General features: G+C 45.3%; 1 long non-coding RNA gene across 1 annotated transcript in view; it reads left to right on the top strand.

Annotated features, from left to right (window-relative positions):
- LOC132673308 (uncharacterized) overlaps positions 1-6732 on the top strand; it is a 43539-nt gene extending 36807 nt beyond the window's left edge. The window contains exon 3 of the long non-coding RNA XR_009607978.3: positions 5244-6732. This is a non-coding gene — a long non-coding RNA (uncharacterized LOC132673308). The remainder of the gene's footprint in view (positions 1-5243) is intronic.
- Positions 6733-14507: the final 7775 nt, after the last annotated feature.

Raw genomic sequence — 14507 nt, 5'->3', positions numbered from 1 at the left:
GCATCTCCCTCCCCAGGGGTAATAGTTTTTCTAAATTTGACATAGCATTCCCATGCATAATTTCTTGCTTTTATTACAAAGCATTACAAAGGAATGTATTTATAATCTATTATTGTTTTGCATGTTTTAAACCTTTATATGAATGATGGTGCAAATATATCCTTCTCCAATGTGCTTTTTTCACTTCACTTACTCATCCCTATTGACAAATGTAGTTCTAGCTCATCTGTTTTCACTGCTTACACCATAATCTAGTGTTGCACTCATCTGCTGCTGGTTGTTTACAGTGTTTTCATGTTGTTGTTGTCATCCACACATCATCAGTAGGAAAACTGAGGCTCGGGGAGGTGCTATTTATTTGTGTGTTTCATTAACCCATGAACCCGGGAGGCAGATTGCCTTTGGATTACTGCCTCCAGGAAATCTCTGGCACTTGCAAGAAGCTTAGTCTATATCTGCTGAATAACTGAATGAAGTTTGCTCAGAGACACCCAGAGTCGGATCCAGTCCCAGAACGGAAACCTCCCCCATTCCCTGTGGTCAGGGAGGCTTGCCCAGGGCAACATAGGGTGTAGAAATCTAAGGTGAGGAGTTCCTTCCCTTCCTGTGTGTGAATGGGTCAGGACCTATATCATTCATGCGATTACCAGGGCAGTAATTCTGCGTTCTTGACGAAATGTTGGTGAAATCAGGGGAACGTGAGAGGGGCGTGCTTTACCAGGAAGAAGAGCCCAGGACTCTTGGCTTTGGTTAGGCTCCTGAAATCCCGCCTATTCCTTATTACCCCACTTGCGGCCAACAGGAGATGCCCCTCACCTGCCCCATTCCTAAAGAGTTTGGGGGAAAATGCTCTCCATTCAGGCAGAAGCTCTGGGGAGGTTATAATGTTCCCAGCAAATTCAGAGTGGGGGCTGGTACCAGGGCTTCTAGGAGAAGCCATATCTGTGACATGTGAAGGCTTAATTTATTCACCCAGAAGTAGGCACCCATTGAGCTGGCCAGGGAACAGTCTCTGTTTACAGGCTGTCCAGGCCCTGCCGTGGCTCCGGCAGCAGCCCTGCCTCCACCTCCTGTGTGGAGAGCCTGGGCAGTTCACAGCAGGACCGTGCCCTGTGCCCTCTTGGTGACACACCATGCTGGGATGGTGTCCTCTGTGGAAACCTCTTGAGCGCAAATGGCCCCTTTATGACAGAAACACCACAAGAACATTCCCCAAGGGTGCTGTTTGCTCTGGTAGTTTATCTACAGATTTTCCCACCAGGATCCTGGAGCAGGTCCAGTGCACAATTGCCACTGTCATGAGATGGGAGCCGATGACCAGGGACTTAAGTAGTAGCCCTTCCCCCTTCCTTCCCCAACCCCTTGATTTCAGATGAGTTGTTAGTGGTCAGGAGTCCTGCACCTCCTTTTTGAACTAGGAAGACGTGGGAATGAGAGGTCTTTGGGGCACTTAAAAGCAGCAACAAATAGCCCACAAAACCACTATCTGCAGCTTGAGCAACCCTTGCTATGAACCTCCCTGGAGCACAGCCAGGAAAACAACTCAAGTCAGCCCCCAAAATAGGCTCTGCGCAGGCACTTTCTTAAAGAAAAAAAGAGAGAGAGAGAGAAAACTAAAACAAAACTCCACTCAGAAGCAATAATAATATTTGTAGAATGCGTTTTTAACTGTTGCTTCCTTGGCTCAAGTCTAATAATCTGGGAAAAAATATGTTATCAGCTGACAAATAGCATGGCTGTCAAGAGATTCATCACCATTTTTTTTTTTCCCCCAGAAGCAGCTGATTTCGGATTCAAGCGAGAGCTCTGCATAGTGTTGATTTTGCCTTCACCAAAGCTGTCAACAAAAGGGCCTGTGAGGCAAGGGCAGACTCCTTCTGAAGGTGGTGCCTGTATTTTCCCTTGCATTTTTCTAGAAGGCTTTTCAGGGTGAGTAGAGCAGACAGCCCTTGGCTGAAAGAGGCCTATGTTGTACTGGATACTCTGCTAGGCACTTTTGCAAATGTTTGTTCCTTTGGTCCTAAAACAACCCTTCCTGGTAGACACCACCAGTGACTACACTTCACAGACAGTGAAGCGACTTGCTCAGTAAGTGACAGATGATTCTGGTTCTGTGCGGCTGAGTGAGTGTTCTTTACTCTCCTTACGACTACTCATTCGTTTTATCACTTGATAAATTCATGAGAGGAGTTTAATGAAAGATTACCCTGAACCACATCCATGTCCTGCCAGTTTACACTTGTGACTTGCCAGCCCGATCTCTACCTGAAATTCTGGGCTCATTTCCAACTGCCGACTCAACATCGCCATTGGACATCTAGTAGGCCTCTCCAACCTGACCAGGACAAAAGAGATCTTTTAAGTTTTGCCTCAAAATCTGCTATGCCTGTAGCTGTGTTCATTTCTGTAAATGGTCTCAGCATTCATCCACTAATCCAAGCCAACGTCTTATCCATCAGAAGCTTGCTGAAAAATATAGCAAAATCAGTCCCCACTTCTTTCTTTTCCACTGCCACTGGCCAAATTCTTCTTCTGTCTCTCACCTAGATTATAGCAGTAGTCTGTTTGCTGGAAGTCTCTTGCTTCCAACCTCCTTCTCCATTCCTCGTACGCAAATCAGACATGCAGTGTCTTACCTAAAGCTCTTCAATGGCTTTTAGATTAATACCCAAACTCCTACAGGGCTTCCTTATCTGACCCTCATCTCACACCGTTTTCCCATCACCTACTATGCTCCAGTTACTCTGGCATCCTCTCTGTTTCTTAAACATGAGTCAGGGCACTTGAGCCTCCCCATGGCCCCTCATTTCCACATGTCTGGCTCCTGCTTGTCATTCAGATCTCAACTTAAATGTCACTTCCTCAGAGAGCTCTTTCCTGAACACCCAACTTGAAGAAAACATCATCTAGTATATCACCCTTTCTTTTTTTTTTTTTTAATGTTTATTTATTTATTTTGAGAGAGAGAAAGCATGAGAGCGAGCGTGTGCAGGGGAAGAGAGAGGGGGGTGAGAAAATCCCAAGCAGGCTCTATGATGTCAGCACAGCTCAGTCCCACAAACTGTGAGGTCATGACCTGAGCCAAAATCGAGTCGGCTGCTCAACCAACTTCAGGCACCCCACATAACCCTTTTGAAATTTCTCTTTGTAGTACCTATTACTACCTGGTTGTATTCATATACTTGTGTGTTTACCTTCCCCCAAAAATGTAGATCTGAACTGGTCTTTCTTGTTTATCTCTGAAACCCAGAACAGTTGTTCTCAACACCTAGAATAATGCCTGGGATATGACATGTACATCATAAACATTTGTTCGTTGAATGAATGAATGCTTTTGTAAGTAGTGGCAAAGGAAAGTTTCTGGATGCCCTCTATGACCCAGTCCTCAATGGCAGAGATGTATACTGCTTTGTGTTATCTATGTCCAGATAAAAAGATGGCAATTCTAGAAACCAATACTGTATCCGAGGACATGAATGTAGTCACCGATGGTAGAATAACAACTGGGCCAAAGTTCTTTTTTCATAAAACTACTTTCACTTTTCTAATCCCACTCTACCTCCTCAGTGCCACAGGCTTGCTGGGTGAATAGTGAAGTTCTCTTCACCATCCTCAAATAAAGCTGTTTCTTTATTCTTAACTCAAAAAATCCACTCAATTATTTAATTTGCCATGCTTTCATCAAATATATATACTCAACGTTCAGTATTTGTAAGCCTTTGCTATGATAGTGGTAGAGGGTATGTATTTGCGATCTGAGCTTTCTGAGAAAAAAGGCACTGATTACAGCCTCTGGGAGGTTTCTGGCCAATCAGAAGAAACACTTGACCAAAGAGGTGAGGCAGGAGCTCAAGACCCCACTGCCTCCATAATATCTCCCTCACTGTGTTTGTTTCCAGGAGTTATGTGGGTACTACTGTGTATGTATCCCCACAGGACTAGACGCATAGGACTTCTCCCCCATGGACCCCTAGCTTGACTACCTGGGGTCTAGTTGTAATCCTACAATTGCTCACAGGTGAAGGCAAATAGAATAGTCTGGGCCAGTCTTATGATGAAGATGAATTAGACTCTGACCTTCGTGGTCACCAGTTTAATACTTCCCCCAGTGTCCTCCCTTCCCCTCATCTTATATACCCTGAAGAAAGAAACTAAAGAATATATTTGGAGCAAAATTACATGAGTGAGGTCTTTGTTGACTTCCTTATTTACATTTATAGCCTTGTCTCCACTCTGGCACTTCCTGCCCCTATCTCCAATCTACTTTTCTCCATAGCATTTAGTACTTTCTAACATACTAGGTAATATACTTCTTTCCTTATTAAAGGGTCACTCCAGTGAAAGGTAGCCTCCTCTATGACAGTAGGGGTTTTGTCTGGTTTTCATACTTCCCTATCCCCAGTGCCTTTAAGAGTGTCTGGACATTATACATGCTTAATAATTATTTGTTGAATCTATTAGTCAATCAGATACTTTGAAATGTGCAATATTTTTTTTGGAATCCATTCTTCACAAATTGGCTTGAATGAATGAAAAGTGTGTGAACCATCTCATTATTTATGAGTGTGAAAAATAGGAAAAAATATAATCCTTTAGCATTAAGTGATTATATAGATTGTGGTATATTCATACAACAGAATGTTATGAAATCATTAAAATTCACTTCTTAGAAGAATCTTTAATAATGTGGGAAAATGTTAAGAATGATAGTCATTAGTATTTCCTGATTTGATTGCCAATTTATAAAATGACTCTGTATATGTGCTTTGAAAAAGTAATGGAATAATGGAATAACAGTATCTGTGGGAGATAGGATTATCTCTGGTTGTTTGTGGGAGATAGGATTATCTCTGGTTGTTTGTGGGAAATAGGATTATCTCTGGTTGTTTGTGGGAGATGGGATTATCTCTGGTTGTTTGTAAGAAGCAGGATTACAGATTATTTTAATTTTTTTTTTTGTGCCTTCCCTGTGTTGAATTTTCTAAGAAGCAGGGAGGGAGAAGCTGGCAGCAGTGGTGGGATATTTCCCTTGAGCCTGGGGATTTGGGAGAAATGGCCTCCTCTTTAGTTACCTCCTGGTGACCACACCCTCAGATAAATCCCTCCCACACTGGCCCTGGGGTTAGCTCATGTGTCTCAATCTGGCCAATGGGACTTTAGCTAACATGAAACAGATGGGGGTTTGAAAGTCACTTGTGCATTGGCGTTCTATTGCCAATAGGAACTCTCCCTCTGTCATGCAGACAAATCTGGAGGATGAGATACTATGTGAAGAGAACCCTTAGCCATTCCAGCCATCCCATCTGACACCATAGACATATGAGTGAGATTCTAGACAGTGGCTGTTGAGCCACTAGTGAAATGTGGCTAGTATGAATTGAAATGTATTGTTTTTTTAAGTTTTTATTTATTTATTTTGAGAGAGAGAGAGTATAAGACGGAGAGGAGCAGAGAGAGGGGGAGAGAGACTCCCAAGCAGACCCCACACTGTCAGCACAGAGCCCGATGCAGGGCTCGAACCCACGAACTACAAGATCATGACCTGGACTGAAACCAAGAGTTGGATGCTTAACTGACTGGGCCACCCAGGTGTCCCTGAATTGAAATGTATTGTAAGTGTAAAAATACATACTGGACTTTAAACACTTGTATGATGAAAGAATGTAAAATATTTCACTAAGAATTTTTATGTTAATTAGACATTGAAATAATAGTATTTTGGACATATTGTGTTAACTTAAAATTAACTTCACTTGTTTCTTTTAGGTTTTTTAAATGTGGCTACTAGAAATTTCAAACTTCAGATGTGGTTTGTATTACACTTCTATTGGATAGCTCTATTCTAGACTGTTTAGCCACAGACAAGCCATCCCAGACCAGAAGGACCAACAGGATTGGAGCAAATAAAATTGTTGTTGCTTTAAATCACTAAATTTTATCATGTTCTGTTATGTAGCAAAAATGACCTGTTACCAGAAGTATACTGTACTTTATAGATCTTCCCAATTCAGCATCTTGGCCTTTATGGGAACGAGCCAGACCCCCAAGGAAGCTTGGAAAGAAAGCGGTCATTGTGAAGAACAATGACCAGTGATCTGGTGCTGGAACTGGGAACATCAGTGAAAAGGTTGCAGAGTTTGGAGGGGCTGGAGACTGTTGAGAGATCTTCACCTTCTCAGATTCCCAGCCTGGAAGACACGCCTCCTCAGCCTGCAGCTCTGGAGAGCAAGGGCTTTTGGGAATCCTGGAGAGGCCCTTCCTCCCCTTTCCCACTCCTGTTCTCCTTTCCTATCTTCTCTGTGTGTGCTCTGCTGTCCTATCCCACAGAGCTCTGTGGGAAAAAAACACTACATCAACAACAACAAGATAATAAAGGGCATGTCAATGAGAGAACAGGAGGAGGGAGGGGAAAGGGTGATTTTGGCAGCAATAACCCATCATCTAGAGCCTCTGTGCTTCCCTCAACTCCCTCCTCCCTGAACCAGATGGGACTAGATGTCAGAGCTAGAGGAAGCCATAGAGATCGTCCAATCTAGCCCTCTTCCTCTTACAAATGAGTTAAGCCAAGGCTCAAAGATGTTAAATGACTTGCCTAGGGTCAACAGGAAATTAGTGGTGGCAGGTCTAGGGCCCAATTTCTCAACTTCTGGGCATAGCCCCTCTTTGGAAGGCCAGCCCTCTCATACCACTCTATTTACTGGCTTTTGCTTTCATCATTTGATGTCTTGTGGATACTCTGGTTCTTGATGACTTGAGCACAGTATTAGAAAGTATTCATCCCAGGGACTTTGGCATCCATATGGGGGCATCTCTGCCCTCCCAGGTCAGTTCTTTGAGGAAGTCAGTTCCAATGACCTTTATCTCTGTTCCCTTTAGTTGCTCATCAGCCATATATTAGGTATAGTTGCTACACCATGGCTCAACTCAGAATTGCTTTTCTTCAAGAGTCCAGCCTCCTGTATGTCGAGTCTTCTCACTTGCCTGCTTCTGTGAAATGTTCTCTTAGGTTTCCTCTGTGCTGAGGTGATTTCCCCCCAGGGTGGAGGTGCTCAGCACTTCCTTCCAGGAGCTTGCCACCCTTCCTTGGAACAGAAGAATGCTCAACTGGAAGGCTGCTTACTGTTGACAAAGCAGCCTGCAAGAAGACATTGAAACCAATAACCGAAAAAGGATCTGGATAAAGGATGAAATCTGTCTGGTATCTGGAACCTTGTCACCATCATGCTAAGCATCCTGATTTTCTGAAAAGATTTTTGACTTTTCATCCAGGTGTTTAAAGTCAGGAAGACACATCCAATGCTGTATAACTACAAAGCTGATCGCCATCTCAGTATCAGAAGGCACAAATAACAATGTGGTTCAATCCAGGGAAATCAGCCATAATGACTTTCATGGGCCCAAGGAGCTGGCCTTTGGATTCTTTCTGGTCCACCTGACAAACACTCAAGGTGGTTGTCTCTGTCCATTCTGGTAGCTATAATACAAATACCACAGGCTCGGAAGCTTAGAAACCACAGGAATCCACTTCTCACAGTTCTGCAGGGTGCAAGTCCAAGATCAGGGTGCCAGCACGGTCAGGTTCTGGGGAATGTCTCTTACGGACTGCAGGTTGCCCAGTTCTTGCTGTGCCCTCACATGGTGGAAGGTGCAAGGGCTCTCTCTGGAGTCTCCTTTACAAGGACATGGATCCCATTCATGACCTCACAGCTCCCATGACCTAGTCATGTCTCAGAGGTCACAGCTCCTAGCACCATCGCCTTGGGTGTTTCAACATAGGATATCAACATATGAATTTCGGGGGGACATAAACACTCACACCATGGCAGTGAGACAGAAGAGAAAAGCTCCACGAAGTGATGTGAGACTGGAAAGGAGAAAAGCATGTGATGCTATCCAGGAACCATCTAAGGAAAAAACTCTTCTGAGGCAGATTGAGAATTTTAAAACAACACTCTCCCACCCAACTGCCCCATGACATCTGTTAACACAAGAGGCAGAGCTATTTCCTGGAAAGGCTCCTTGTGTTTACAAGGGTGAGACCCTCTTGATGTTTTCGTAACTTTAATTAAAGAGCTGAGGGATGGATTTATATCCTCAGCAGTTCCCATGGGGGAACACACAGGCTGGTTGTACACAATGCAGCACATTCAAATAAAAAAGAGAAAAAGTCAATCAATTATCCAGATGTTTTTGCATTTTACATGAATGTAGCCACAGTGGGGCTTTGGTCCTTGATAACAATGGATTATTCTTGCAAAATGGTGGAGAAGAATGTTCTTGAAAGGAAGGAGAAGGGTGTTTTCCCAGTACTCTTTTGCATTTTCTTTTCCTTTGTGAGTTTAACAATATCAAGCAGAACAGGGAGACAGAGGAGACATGACAGAAAGAAGCCTAAGACATGCCCCTCCCTTCAGACTGCAGTGGGTGCTTCTGGTTGGAATAGAGCAGCCTTGAAGTGGCGGGTAGGGGGGTAGGACATCTTTTAAGCAGAGTCTGCCATTCTGTAGTGTGCAGACTACCACACAGTAGGTGTGTGCTCACAAAGTGTTAATGGTGGGGCGCCTTGGTGACTGTCGGTTAAGCGTCTGACTCTTGATTTTGGTGGTTGTCACGGCTCGTGGGTTCGAGCTGGCGCTGGGCTCTGCGCTGACAGCAGGAAGTCTGCTTGGGATTCTCTCTCTCTCTCTCTCTCTCTCTCTCTCTGCGCCTCCCCCACTCACTCTCTCTCGAAATGGATAAACTTTCTTTCTAAAAAAGGAAATGTTAATGGCATTCAACATGAGTTTCTGTTTCTCATATAGTTCTTTGATCTTTCTCTGAAATCTGAATTAGAAATCTAGTTCTTTTGGGGCGCCTGGGTGGCTCCATCGGTTAAGCTTCTGACTTCAGCTCAGGTCATGATCTCGCGGTTCGTGAGTTCGAGCCCCGTGTCGGGCTCTGTGCTGACAGCTCGGAGCCTGGAGCCTGCTTCGGATTCTGTGTCTCTCTCTCTCTCTCTCTGCCCCTCCCCTGCTCCCACTCTGTGTCTCTCTCTCAAAAATAAATAATAAACATTAAAAAAATCAATCTAGTTCTTTGGCTCAAGGAAAAGGTTCTGAGACATTAGTGTGCCTAAGAATTGTCCTAGAAATTAAGATGTTAAATTACAGGTTTCTGGGCCAGTCTCAAATATTCAGATTCAGTAAGTCTAGGGTGGGGCTTTTTAAGAATGTGCTCCATGAAGAAGTACCCCGATGGTTCTAGCATGTCTTTGCCTTGAGAAGTAATTAGGGCATTGCCTATTCCAGCTGTTCTCTTCAAAAAGGGCACACACAGGCTGACGGAGCAATTGTCCGGCCAGTGTGGGAACTAGGTTCCGGAACACTCTGATCAAGTACCAACACCCATCTTTCTAGCTCTGTAACTTTGGGCCGGACAATTCAACTCAAAGAACCTCATCGGGTTTCCTCATCCACAAAACGGAGAAGAAAATCTCAGCCCTACCTAACTGAGGAGCCAATATCAAAAACATCACCAGGTGAAATAACAAACGTAAACGTTTTGAAAAGTGTCCATCACTTGGAAAAGTTATTTCATTGTGTACGTATGTAAAGCCTTGTCATTGTTATTTTCCGTTAACAGCCATTAACGCATCCATCTGAAATTGTTCGAGAAATTGTGTGACGGGGCAAGAGGCCAACTGGGGCACCGGGGCTGCTCAGGAAGGGGGCACGTGGGTTGTGCTGCTCCCAGGCTGCCAGGAAAGCTCAGGAAGTACCAAGGTGGGGAGAGAGGCAGGCAAAGTGTGTGTGTGTTGTTGTGTGGGTGGAGGGGATGTTGAGTGTTGGAGACAAACTTAACTAACGCAAAGCTACAGTTTTGTATCGGGTTTCAGGTTACTGGACACGCGTAACATGCTTGGCAGGGTCCGGGGGGGGGAGGGGGTAGTTCTCTGGTTTTTTTCCCCAAGATTTTTGAATAAGCCTTGAGAGTCACACATAGTAGAGTATAGGAGGATAGCTTTTCATGGAAAAATAAATAACGAAACGGAACATTATGGCAATAGTATGGGAAAAGAATCAACTTTAACATAAAACTTAAAGAATGTGTTCCAACTAGCCACAGAGGGCCTCTCACCTTCTGGATATTCTCACTCTCTTTTTGGACAATGGGAATGGCCAGCTATCTTCCTATCCCCGAGGCTGGTTTCAAAATAGCCGCTTCTCTTGGGAATTCAAACCAAAAAAGAAGCCTGCCTGCCTTCCAGGAACCGGGAATGGAACTACGTGCGTGCGCTTCATCTCGCACAATGTGGATGGCTGTGTCTCTACCTCCCCCGCAAGTCTGTGATCAGCAAACGTGCGATTAGGGAAATTATGCCTGTCCCCTCCTTGGCACAGACCATCAGAGACTCCAAGCTGTGCGTCTTCAGGGAAGGGGAGACGGTACAGGGTGGAGAGGGGACCAGAGCCACTGGCAAGAGGAGCCCCCAGCCCGAGGTCAGAATGGGTCAGCCTCTGGGTCCAGTAGATTCCATCTTGACAGGTTAGACTCACTTCACTCTGAATGGAGACAGCACCTGCGGTCCCCGCCCGCACCGTCTCTCGGCACACAGACTGGAGTTTGCACGGCAGCTTGGTGTGGCACCAGGGATCACCGAGGGCATCCACCCCCACTGGGTGGGAGGTGGCAAAGGGTTTAAAAGTCAACACAGAGGGAGACGGGAAGTGAAGAGGAACCTATCTCCCATTTAAAGTTTTTTGCAGAAGGCAAACAAATGGAGATTGGATTATCAGCTCGGAATTCGGCCTGGAACAGTGGAACATTGAAGGGACGAGGTCCAACCTTGCCTGCAGAGGCCCGGGGAGGCCTTTTGTGGTCAGGCCTGAGCTGCTGGGCGGGAGAGGATGCTACTTTGCTAGTGAGGCCCCCGTGAAGTCTCTGGTGCATCCTGAGCTTGGAGAACGGATGGCGCCATGCAAATGCGGGGCTGTTTTCACATCCTTAACACGTCCCAGATTTGTGCTGCCGAAGGCCAGGTCCAGTTGTGTGAAATTCCTGCTGGTTTTCCTTTTTGAACAGAGCCCCGAGTGAGATGTCAGACCTGCTTCTTTAAGCAGGATAATAGAATATGCCACAGTGCAGTTGACTTCTAGAGGAACAGTGAAGCAGATAATCCCTAGCTCTGGAAAAATCCCCAAATCACATATAATTAGCTTTGGAGAGAGAAAGAGAGAGGGAGAGAGAGAGCGTGTGTGTGTATGGGGGGGGGGCAAGAAGAACATATTTAACTGTATCGTGCTTGCTTTCGTTGATATTACGATGCATAAGCACGCCCTAGTCCTCGCTGACTAATGACAGGTGTCGGAACGCTCTGCAGCGTTTGTGGGCACAGGGGGCTGTCACCCTGCAATGGCAAATGGGGTGGAGCATTTGTGAAATAATGAAGTCACATGTGTGTAATGAGGTGTTTACTGCCCTTGAGTATTCTCTTTAAATTGCACATGATGTAAACTCTCGGTTAAGCTTCTGTTCCTCTTAACTCTCTCGGCGATCTAGGAGTGGAGCGGGCTTTCTTGTATGTGCGAAGCCGGTTCTCGAGCCCCTGAGGATGAGCCTTGTCCCGGAGGTGACTGGCGATCAGAATGATTCATTTGTGGATGTGCTCCTGGGAGGGGAACCTTCCAGGGGGAAAAGCACAGGCGGACTTGGGAGACTTTTGGCAGAAGTCCCCCCGCCTCCCTCACAGCAGCACATGTTTTATGAGCCTTGACTTGAGAGCCGTGCTTTGACACCCCTTGAGACGGCATGCTCCAATTTTCCAGACACCTGAAGGCGAGAAGTCCTTTCGTTCTGACTTTGTTTCTGATGTTACCTTTACCCCTTCCGGTTGGGTAGAACATTGAATTCCCTGGCCTATTAGAATGTCTACACCTTGCTTACTTGGGCTCTTTTCAAGTGTAGCTTCACGTCCCATGCCCTACTTGACACAGCCTTTTGAAAATTTCTGGAGACGTAAACTGGGGTCTCCCCTGAATTTTCCCATAGACCCATCAGCCCATTCACCACCTCAGCTGGTTATATTTCTGGAGTACCTGCTTTACTTTCTCTGTGGGCCAAGGAGGACACAAAGTATAACCTCCCGGCTGTGTCCCCCCAAAGGTTGTGATCTCATGAGCAGGGTGACACCTTTAGCAGATATACAAATAATGGCTTTTGAAAAATGCCATAATGTGCTGTGGTCAGAGGGGGAAGGTTAGCCAGGGCTGGATTTCTCCAAGGCAAGAGTGAGCTTCCCTGCTCAGGTAGAAAGCCTTCAGGGAAGACTTAGGAAGTGATCACACCTTCTGGCTATTCCACAGTCACCAGCAAACAGAATTGGGTGAGTTTTAAAGATTTATCCTTGGTAACAGCACCCCGAGTGTAAGTCTCCAAGATCTTAGTGACCCTGGGAAGGTCGTTAGACTTTCCAAAGGGTCACCAATGGGATTCTTTGTCGCCTCATGGTGGAGGGGAAAGTGGCATGGAACAGATCTGAATCCTTACTCTGTTTATATTTATATTCATCTTCTATAAAATGAGGGTGATATCACCTACGTGCAGAGTTGCTGTGAAGGTTAACCCATGTAACTAACTGCCCAAATACAATGGCTCATTGTAGAATCTCAGTTGGTAGCAACTATTACAACTTTGGTTCAATCCTAAACTCTCGAGACAGATAACGTCTTTGAGACCAGTCACAGAATTCAGCTGGAAACTATTGAGGAATTTTGGCAGTAGAAACAAATGAATTGTACCATTTTATCACTTAATAGCTCTGGGACTGAGAACACACATACTCTAAGTCCCAACCTCCTCGTCCATAAGACATGCTTTATAGGTTTGTTGGAAGAATTGAAACAGTAATCATGAAAACGTTTTCCCCTTGAAATGTAAAGCCTCCAGATACGTTCGACTCAAATTTGTGCCGATAAATATGTGCATTTAGCAAAGCTGGAGAAAAGTCAGGTGTCTCTTTGTGGGTCTGTAAGCAATTCCTGGGTTCAGGAGGAAATGATTTCTTATTGAAGTCTTTCTTACTTAAACAGGAAAATTGAGACTGAGAGAAGTTATGACATGTGTGACATGCCCCAAATTGTGACAAAGCCAAAGAGGAACTTGGTCTTCCCATCTGGTATTTTCTGTCAGACCAACTTTAAGAGCAGGTGATGGACGAGCATAACTGAAGGAGGGTTTCCCACCCTGTCTGCTCCCGGCTCTCCTGAGCGAGGTTTCCTCTCATGCCCACAGAGTGTTCAACCCCATTCTGGCAAGATTGGGCAAATGGCTCCACTGTCTCCAAAGGCCGATGGTAAATGGAGTTTCAGGTAGTGGCGGGGATTGATTTTAGTCTCAGGTACTGTAAAAGAAATACTTTTAAGGCTCTTCTAAAAATAAAATTCCTCTGACGAGATGTTTGGCCTGTAGCTGATGTGTTTGGAAACCTGTTTTCTGTAAAACTCAACCTCATTAATCTACTTGCAAATCCAGAAAGACAGCTTTCAGTGCACACATCAGGGCTTGCCCCAAACCTTCCATGCAGAGAAATGAACCTCAGGCTCAAGGTGCCTCTATCTTCTTTCCCCCCAAACAGTTCAGGAACTGAGGATTTGGGTGTCACGGTCAGCCACACCTCAGCTGTGGAAGCCAGCACTCAGGGCCCAGGCACTTCTAGGGAGGCCATTTTCTCTCCCTGAGTCTTAGCACTTCCCATCCCCGATGCCATAGGGGACCTTGGAAGGGGCTGAAAGCTGTCACCCTCTTACAAATCAGGGAGAGTCTCTCCTCTCCAAGAAAGGCTTTTGTATCTTTCTGGCTCCTAGCTATTTCCACAGTTCCTGAAGAATCAGCCTCTGACATTCCAATTATTCATTCATCAGAACTGTCAAATCTTATGAATCTCTTCCTCCCTTCTTCTGGCTGGCTTACTGTAGACACTCATCTTCAACAAGTTTTGAAATCATCAAAGACAGTGAAAAATACAAAGAACTCAATTCCAACCAACGTTGTAATTTACTGCTATGTAATTGGGGGAGTTGCCGTTTCGTAAATGGAGGTGACTGTCTCCAAAGGAATTAAATAGTCAGGTGAACTCAAGGACCAGGACTTGGGTGCTCATGACCTCCAACTTTTCTTCTCTATTTTACAAGGTTGTTGATCCAGGTGGGGGGAGGGTCGCAGTTTATGTGATGTTCACACATGCATGTTGTGAGTCTCCAGCAAAGTCCTGGTGTGTCCTCAGTGTACCCAGGGTGAGTCCCACACGGAACAGACTTTGCCACCTTTCGTCAACTTTGCTCAAGACACGCTCCTTCAATACTGTGCCTTGACCTGATGTGATTTCCTGTAATAAAAGGATTAAAATCCATCCTTGTTGACCTACATATTCCACGTGCATATTAAGAGGGTCGTCCCAGTAGCAGCAGCTTGATGTTGGGAAATCTGAGCCTGGATCGTGTGCTGGGGGAGCTTTATGAGGCATTCCACGA

Source organism: Panthera onca, chromosome C1, assembly GCF_046562875.1.
Source record: "Panthera onca isolate mPanOnc1 chromosome C1, mPanOnc1 haplotype 2, whole genome shotgun sequence".
NCBI lineage: Eukaryota > Metazoa > Chordata > Mammalia > Carnivora > Felidae > Panthera > Panthera onca.
This window is presented reverse-complemented; position numbering and strand designations above follow the sequence as displayed.